The following is a 9,166-nucleotide window of genomic DNA, read 5'->3' as shown; positions in this document are numbered from 1 at the left end:
GTTGTACAATTGTCATTATTACATTTGCCAATCAATTCATTTTGCCTATGGTGTGTACAATTGTCAATTTTGCAAACAATGCGTCTTGTGGGTGACTATTTTGGGTCTATTATCTTCCCTTGCACTTTTTTTAAAAAGTGAATCAAGTACAATATGGTTGATGGGTGGTAGGGCATTCAATGCCCTGCCACCAAAAAAAAATTGTCTCAGGCATCGCTATAACTGTCGCTATTTATGGCTTTGTAGCGTCGCTATGAGCGTCGCTATAGTCTTCAGTGTAAACGTCGCTATAACCGTCGCTATGAGCATCTCTATATAGCGACGCACATAGCGACGCCCATAGCGACGGTCATAGCGAAGGTTATAGCGACGCTCTCGTAGCGACGCTATTAGCGACGGTTTTAGCGACGCCAGGGGTTATAAAAACCCAATGTATTTCCGTCGCTAACAGCGTCACAAGAGCACACAACCTCCTGTAGTGAAAGAATTGGGGTAAAGAGGGACAATGGCCATCTCCACATGACTAATTCCTATACTAACATTAGCCTATTCTTCTTCTCCTTCTTAATTAGCAATGAACAAACATACATATGCACAGTGTGGTTCCACCTAGTCTCCTCTCTCTCTCCTTTTTCCTCTTCACACACATGCACCACACATGCTCTTCAATTGGTATCAAAACAAAGGAGAGCGAGGATTTCATGGTGTTCGTGTGCACAAGGGCTTCTCATCAAGCCTAACGTTCCTTGGACAACCTTGGATTACAGTCCTGCATAGGAAATTGAAGGTCTAACAAAAAGTTGAAGTTCTATAGAAGTGATCGATTGCAGTGAGTATAGAAAATGCAGGTCGACATGAGCTTAGGATTGCAAATGATGGGGCTATTGAATTTTGCTAGAATTCATAATGCTTTGGTCAACATGTATGTCAAGTGTGGCACTCTATGAAAACGCAACACACATTTTTTTCAGCCATGTATGAAAAGCAGTCCATGTATAGGCATAGAATAGCCAACAATCGATAATTATGAGCAACCCATGAGCAAGGTTGGGGTTTCTCTTGGAGCACTAATTGCAAGATACACCTCACAAGGCTAGGTCCACATTGTTTTTTAGCAGATGCAAGAAGAGGCCATCTTCCATAAGGACATCGGAGGCTCGTGAGAGAGCGGATATTTCTCAACATCAGCAAGTACACGGAGGCATTTGACACCGGCAAACATCAACATTGTCATCTTGGATTTTAACATAGAGCTCTTATCATCAAAGAGCTCTCCACCATGCATACATACCTTATGATATGTAGACGTTCATATCAATATTGGGATCGTCGTATCCTAGAATCAACGGACTCATAGTGACCAATTAGATTTTGAATCCCATAGATTTTTTGAGTCCCACCAAAGAACTCGGAGGTAGCAACTACTGGAGGTTGGAGTTTTTTGGCATTAATAAGACGTGCTGTTTTTTGGTCAAAGGGACATCACACCCGATTGAGGTGTAGTAGATGCCATCGGTGCTACATGTGGAGTTTAGAGATATCATACATCTCCAAATGTGCGGATAGAGGGAGCTATGGGGGGTGCAAATGGGGAAGAGCCATGAGAGGGAGAGAGCAAGCGAACAGAAGGGTAGAGAGAGAGAGAGAGAGAGAGAGAGAGAGAGAGAGAGAGAGAGAGAGAGAGAGAGAGAGAGAGAGAGAGGTGAACACAAGGGAAATTCACATGCTATATCATTATTAGAATTGAGCCCTTACCTATATAGAAAGATTAAAAAAGTGACCAATAAAGTTGTAGTTTGCATGCATTCTCCCAAAAAACAGGAGTGGTGTGTGTGTGTGTGTGTGTGTGTGTTTTCTCATAGGGCACATTTCCATGGGCTTGAACCCAACAATCCCCCCCTCAAGCCCAAACCACTGACAAAGGGTGTGTCATAGACATATGAAAGAATCTAACAAAACACCTGAAACATGAGCAGAAGCTCCCCCCTCCCTCCTTGACAACAACGTTGGGGTGTGTGTGTACTTCCCTCGGACAACAATCAGGATGGGACAACAAGACTCAACTAAACCGACCAACAGAGAGGTCTTACTACTTATAAACATGGCAGTGTCTATACTCGTATAGTTGTGACAAGACAAATGTAAGTGACACCTGAAAAAATTAAAACAAAACTATGACATGGAAAATAATTCTATAGATTCATAACAATATGCCGCACTATAAAACTAGGGGTACACATAAACATCACTGTCTTGTGAGGCTTTATGTCTACCATGTTGTCATCCTCATCATGAAACCTTGCAAGTAGACAACAAAGGATCACACCCTTCATAGACTTACAAACCAACCCTACCCAATTGCTCAAGTGTAAAGCATGCACACCGCTTGTTTTTCTCCCCAATTAGTGGTAGTTCACATACCTTATCCACGAGCCATGGGTAACTAGAATCACACCATACCTCACCCCCATGCTATTGGTTCCATCTATAGTTGCAAGCATGGTACTTCTTCTCTTCCTTCTCCTACTACTTGAGCAATCTCTCTCCAAGCTTTTCTTTAACTTCAACCATTTGTAATTCCTTTGTTTCCTTCCTGTTGCCATCATAATAAGGGCCAATTAACTTGCCCACATATATGTATGTCTTGTTGTAAAATCTTCTCCAATCCACAAGACTCTTGATCTCCACATTTGAAAGACTGACAACAAAGTCAACTAAACCATAACCAAAGAAGTTCCCAAAAACAAAAGTACATGTTGCATCCCTTCTAGAGAAATGATTATAAGACCCACCCACTCCATAGTGTGCTTCTCCTTTAGTGACATAAAAAAAAAATCATTGTGATCTCTTCTCAAGTCCATAATATTTGCACAAATCAATTCCTTCAAAAACCTACAAGCAATGGGGTAGTGCGCTCAGAGGCTAAATAGAGGACAATGGCAACAAGGGAAAAAACAATGGCAAGACCAAGGCAAGTAGGGGCACACTCATCGTAGCTTGGTTAGGAGATATAGAGTAGTAGTAGGAGAAGGAGAAGAGGCCTGGTCTTCATGACCTGCCTGCTTATATCTAGACTGCAGCACCATTGGTAGTGGTATGGTAGAGGTACAGTAGGTAGAGGCATGCATAGTAGATCTTATTCTTCCTTGCTTAAGCTCCTTGATCTCCAAAGCTCTGATACCACTTTTAGGATTGAGGGAGCTATGGTAGGTGCAAAGAGGGAAGAGCCATGGCGGGGGGGGGAGAGAGAGAGAGAGAGAGAGAGAGAGAGAGAGAGAAGAGAAAATCACATGCTATATCATTATTAGTGTTGGAACCTTACATATGTATAACGATAAAAAAAGTGACCACTGAAGGTGTAGTCTGTATGCATGCTCCTAAAAAAACGGAGTGGTGTGTGTGTGTGTGTGTTCTGATAGGAAACATTTTTATGGGCTTGAACCCAACACTAGGGTCATAGAGGGGCATCAATTTGGCTTCATATATGCACTCATCTAGTTTTCTACAAGTGTACATCTAGCCGCTCATGCTCGAGCATGCCATTTCCTCTACATTTTTCAAAGAGATTTAATTGGCCACATGCATCTAGACGATGTATACCTTGTGTGGATTTTACGAGAGAATGAGTCTCTAGATTGCGTATAGCCTTGTTTTGGCTTCAGATTATTGGTCTCTACTGAGTTGTGGCATAGCTGGCTAGGCCATAAAAAAGGGAATGAAAAAATTGGCACATTTTGGCTACTTACTTGTCTCAAGCTTTTTTAACTATTCATGTGTGAACACTGCATTTATGACAAACAAACTAAGACATTGCACGTACCATTGAATAGAAAGTGAGTAGATCCACTAGAATTTGTGCATAGCAACTTATGCAGCCCTATGCCAACCAAGTCTCTAGGGGGGATAGTTAATTTGTGACTTTCATTGATAACTCTACTAGGAAGGTGTGGGTGTATCCTTTGAAACACAAGGATGTTGTCTTCTCTATGTTTTAGAAGTTCTTAGCGCTAGTTAAAAATCAGTCGGGCAAGAAGCTCAATAGCTTAAGGACTGATAATGGTAGAGAATACATCTCCAAAGACTTGTCAACTTTGTTTTAAGAGAGGGAGTAGGTGGCATTTTAGTGTGCCTTACACACTTTCTTAGAACAAAGTTGGTGAGAGGATGAATCGCACAATTCAACAGAGAGTCATAATAATGCTTTTTATGGAAAATTTGACTAAAGGTTTTTGGGTTTCCAACCAATCTCTTCTCTCTGTCTTAGTTAATAAGAAACAAGCACACATAGACATGGTGTGGTTCCATCAAGTCTCTTCTCTCTCTCTCACCTCTTCCCTCTCCGCACACATGCATCGTACATGCTCTTAATATTTAATGAGTTTTATTTTTTCATTAAGACACATCAATCAAAATATCTTCTCTCTCAACTTTCCAGCAAGCACATTAAGTGGGCCTCTTTTGTTCAAACTTTTCAACCTCTGACTTATTTGAAAGAGTGCATCGTAAAAGATTTTTTTTCTTCCAAAGCACAGTTCTTCCCTAGCCATTATATCCTGGCAACCATGCCTCCTTTAATATAGATACTAGCCCATGAACCGTCTATAAGCTTTGCGATAAGCATTGCAAGAAGAGATGATATGATGAAGTCAATCAAGCCTTGGCAAGCCTATTACCACCAACTGCACCTTCCACTCAAGTCCCAATAGATATACTCGATGAGATTCAAAGCTAGATTCAAAGACTTGGGCAAGGAGTTGTAGGAAAATCCAAGCATAAAGTGCAACAAAAGGAAAGAAGAGAAAACTTGTGGAGAGAAGCTCACATGGCACGCTTGGCCAAATCCATCAAACCACATTTCAAGCCAATGAGGACCATATCGGCTCAAATTCAATAGAGGTCTCAATTGCAAAAGATGCTAGCTTGCCAAGGACCACCTCCACTAGAATGGCCACAAACACCAGTGAAAAATAGTGAAAAATCCCTTTCTATTTCCACAATCAACTTTGGAACCAAAAAATAGAATGAGGGCTAGGAGAGGGACTCGCAAGCATAAAGGCCAAGACCCCTCATCTCCTCCACAAAAGGATTATTGGTATCATGGTAGAGTGCCCTTAGTAGAGGGGAGTTGTGTGTCCACAAGGGCACACATGCTAGGAATGTATGTGAAAGGTTGCAAAACAACTACAAAGTTTTGAAGCATCAAGCAAAGAGGGAAAGAAGGGCTTGAGAGGACATTGAAGGTCCAAAGGAAGCGACAATTTTGGTATCAATTTACTGGCAAGCCACCATGTAATTGCATTTAAATTGCCCCTATTTATCGACAGCCCATGTAATTCCAAATATGTAGTCCCTATTTTTTGGTGTTGATAGCCTTAGGAGATGATCAAGAAGCTCAAAACTAGGTGTGGGGATCATAATTAATTTTGGCCATCAAGTATAAACCTTGGGGATTTTATATTTGCGAGCTTTTGTTTTCGAGCTTTTGAAATTGAAACATTATTTTTGAGCCTTTTAACACTTGGATTACACTAACGATATCTTCAAATATTAGCGTGACATGAGAAATGTCTACATTAGATTGTGATTTTCTTCAATCACAAAACAATCAAATGTAGCATACATGCATGTCTTTGCTTGTGGGAATGTATGCTCATGCACATCTCTTACTAACCTAAAATGTAGCTTTAGGAAAATCACCATTTCTAATTAGTTTTGTTTGAACATCATATTCTGAAGAATAGCAAACAACATACTTGCCATAGTCTCAAAGTAACCTAACAAATCAACTCAAGAAACCTCAAAACCAAACTAGATTCCAGATACCAATATGGTATGCATATTATACCACATAGAAAACCTCCGATCACATAATCAAGTCACATGGTCACCATAATGTCGTGTCCAAATCATGTGGTCACCATGTACATAAAACACGCAAATCAAAACATCAAAATGAAATGCCTAGAGAGATCATATGTACCTATTCATGCTCAATTTTAAGGAGACTCTCATTGTCTATAATATTGATGATACTCACCTTAATCTTAACGTGTTGGCAGACAAGAATGTCCTCATGGCGCATTTGTTGAAAACACTCAAGAGCTTTGCATGCTATTCAAAAGCATTATACCCTCTACTAAAGCTTCTATATGAAACTTATGAACGGCATACATGGTGTAAGTCTGGCATTCCAAGCTTGGTCACCTTGCATGGAAGTTATTATAGTATTTGCTTTGGCTAGCCTTCGCCGATTGAATCCACAACTCAAGTCCATGATAGAGAGGATGATGATTATATGAAGAGAAGAAGGAATGCAAGAAAACGGAGATTGATGGGAACGAGTCCTTGCGAGTGTTTTGAGTGAACATCATACTTAGTATTTTTTTTGAAAGAGAGGGGATTTCAATCAACTAAGAGTTTGAATTTGCAAGGGAAGGAAGGTCAGGAACGAAGAGGGATAAGAGACCTAGCACAAGGTGGAGGTGGGATGAGGGCTAAGAGGGAACTGTGCAGAGAAGCCCTGGGTCAACCTTCTTCATGTTTATATGGTCAAAGATCAATACTGAAATGCTTAGGACTTCAAAAGTCAGGATCAATGCTATGATGTGTTTAGATTGGATGCAGAGAGAGGGCCAAGAGTCCCTTCAAACCAAGAGTCATAATTGTGTGCCTTCTCTAATCCAAATTCCAAAGCCCCCATGGTTTTCTTTTTTTAAACTTTGTACATCTTTATAAATTTCACAATGAGATCAACTTATCTGCAATCTTGGCCAATACAATAAACTAAAACACCAAGTACTGAGAAGAAGGATATAAATTCAATGTCATAGAAACAATTCCAAGAGACCTCAAAGATCTACATCCAAAAAACTCATGAACCTTAGAGAAAATTGTACAACATAAGTCTTGAACTCAAAAGCTAATATCTCATAGGGAAGTAGGATAACCAATCTATGACACTAGAGAGAGAGAGAGAGAGAGAGAGAGAGAGAGAGAGAGAGAGAGACATTTTAGATCTATTGTTGACAACTATTAATAAGAAATATCGAGCTCGAAACTCAAAACATGAAGAGATAATAGGGTCTGTCTTAACTCGTCGATACAAAAATAGTGGTTGTCTACCTTCCATGCCATCTTCAAATTAGATAGCTATGTGAATTCCTGTATACGAAAAGAATTCAATTTTGCTGGAATGTGATGGCCTAGCTGCAATGACGATGACATAAAAAAAATGCATATAAATATATGGTACATTCACTCTCTTTCTACCTATGTGTATATTCTTGACATCTGGACATTTTGACATAATGGCCTTCCAAATCTGCACATTAAAAACACAAAAACTCAACTGGTAAGTAAAGAAATAAATGACAAAATCTCATGTGCGCTCCTTGCCGCACTGTCTAAGCAAGGGCCTTGCCTAACACTGTGTGCGAGCCATAGACTGCTCTAAGCACACAATTAGCTTAACTAGTAAGCTCAAAAGAGGGCAATGGTGTGTCACTCACCGCTCTATGCTCCTGCCGTGGAGGATTCCTCGCCGCGAAGAAGAAGGAGACGCCACTATGTCGCGCTCAACCGCTTCACCGCCGTCGTGCCGCCGCAATGCTCGATCGCTCTCTCTCTCTCTCTCTCTCTCTCTCTCTCTCTCTCTCACACACACACACACACACACACACACACACACACACACACACACACACAAGGAGGTGAAGAAGAAGAAGATGGAGATGGAGCAAGAGCACTCTTCTATTGCACAAATGAGAGAATGAGTGAATTTTAGGTTTAGTTGGCTTTTATATGAGCTCACCCCATTCACACTTGGGCGCCCATGCTTAGCCAACTAATCCCTTGAATGTCCCAGTTAGAGTGCGCCTCTCATCGGCGATCACTCTTACCCTTTTCCTATTGGACCGACAAGCCCGGTACCTGACTCTACCAAATAAATAATACAATGTCCACCGTAGGTTACAACGTCCGTCTCGTAGGTGATAGGGTGTCTGTGAGCCGTGAGGGTTAACATGCCCCCTTCCTGATGTAGATTCCGTCCTCGAAAGCTATTGAGTTGAAGCTCGTTGGTCGAGGTGGAAGAGCATTTGAGATGAAGGTCCTTAGCCTTCATTAGTCACTGCAAAATCAAACAAAATTGCACAGTAATTGCATTTTCATAAGCGATTAAAAAGCATATGCAATTTTAGGCAGACAATTGATTGGTAACAGAATTTTAAACAATTTGTCAGCAATAAGCATTAAATTGCAATGTAATCAAATGCATAAACAGATGTAAAGGTAAAAAATTAAACAAGTCTGGGGTCGCTAATTTAACGGTCGAAAGGCACTAGAGATCGACTATTAATACCATGGGTAAGCTTCTTAATTTTCTCTGGTCAATTAAGTTGTTTAATCGCGAGAGCCAAGTATTTCATGTTCGAGGGCTGACTAGAGGCTATACCTAGAGGACCTTGTAGTTAAGCTACGATAAAAGGAATTTCTCATGAAATCATCGCCTGACTGATTACCTTTTCTTTGACCCCCCAAAGTGTTTTCACAGTGATTCAATTTGATGTGTGTGCTTATTTTGTATGCCTTGGGTTTTTTGCTTTTCAAGGAAAAGCGCCCACAGTGGGAACCTTTAGGGCTCTAGTACCATAGGCAATACATATGAGTGAAGTACCAAATCAAGCTGAGATTTCTCTTCCAGCTTAAGATTTTACAGTGTGGCACTTTGATTTTTTGTTTGTTCATTTTCAGCATTTTAATTTTGTAACTTTGGGGGGTCATATAACACTGATACACCTCCCCAGGCTCATCACACTAGTAAACTCCCTTTATAATACTTAAGCGAAAGGTCAATAGGGTCAAGCCCACTAGAAAGCCCTAGTACATTTCACACAATGTTGCCTAAATCGGATTAAGAACCTAAGTAACCATTGATTATTAGGAAGGCATTCCCCATGGTATTAAGAGAAGATCTCTAACACCTAACTTGGTCAAACTAGCTTAGTCGGACTGCTTGATTTTTAAACCTAGACAAGTGATTATGACAAAAAATTACATTGAATTAAATGTTTGATACTAAGCAAATGCGGTGAATATTAGGCTACCAATCACAATTAAAGCAGACAATCATAGATGCAAAAAAGATAAGGGGCAATGCTAATGGACA

At 40.4% G+C, this 9,166-nt stretch overlaps 1 pseudogene; it reads right to left on the bottom strand.

Moving 5' to 3' along the window:
* Positions 1 to 2,289: 2,289 nt before the first annotated feature.
* On the bottom strand, positions 2,290 to 6,075 carry LOC147460271 (membrane-associated progesterone-binding protein 4 pseudogene; annotated as a pseudogene).
* Between the last annotated feature and the right edge of the window lie 3,091 nt (positions 6,076 to 9,166).

This window comes from Adiantum capillus-veneris, chromosome 4, assembly GCF_014529385.1.
Source record: "Adiantum capillus-veneris isolate H3 chromosome 4, ASM1452938v2, whole genome shotgun sequence".
NCBI lineage: Eukaryota > Viridiplantae > Streptophyta > Polypodiopsida > Polypodiales > Pteridaceae > Adiantum > Adiantum capillus-veneris.
Note: the sequence above shows the minus strand (reverse complement) of the source record. Positions and strands in the feature narration are given on the sequence as shown.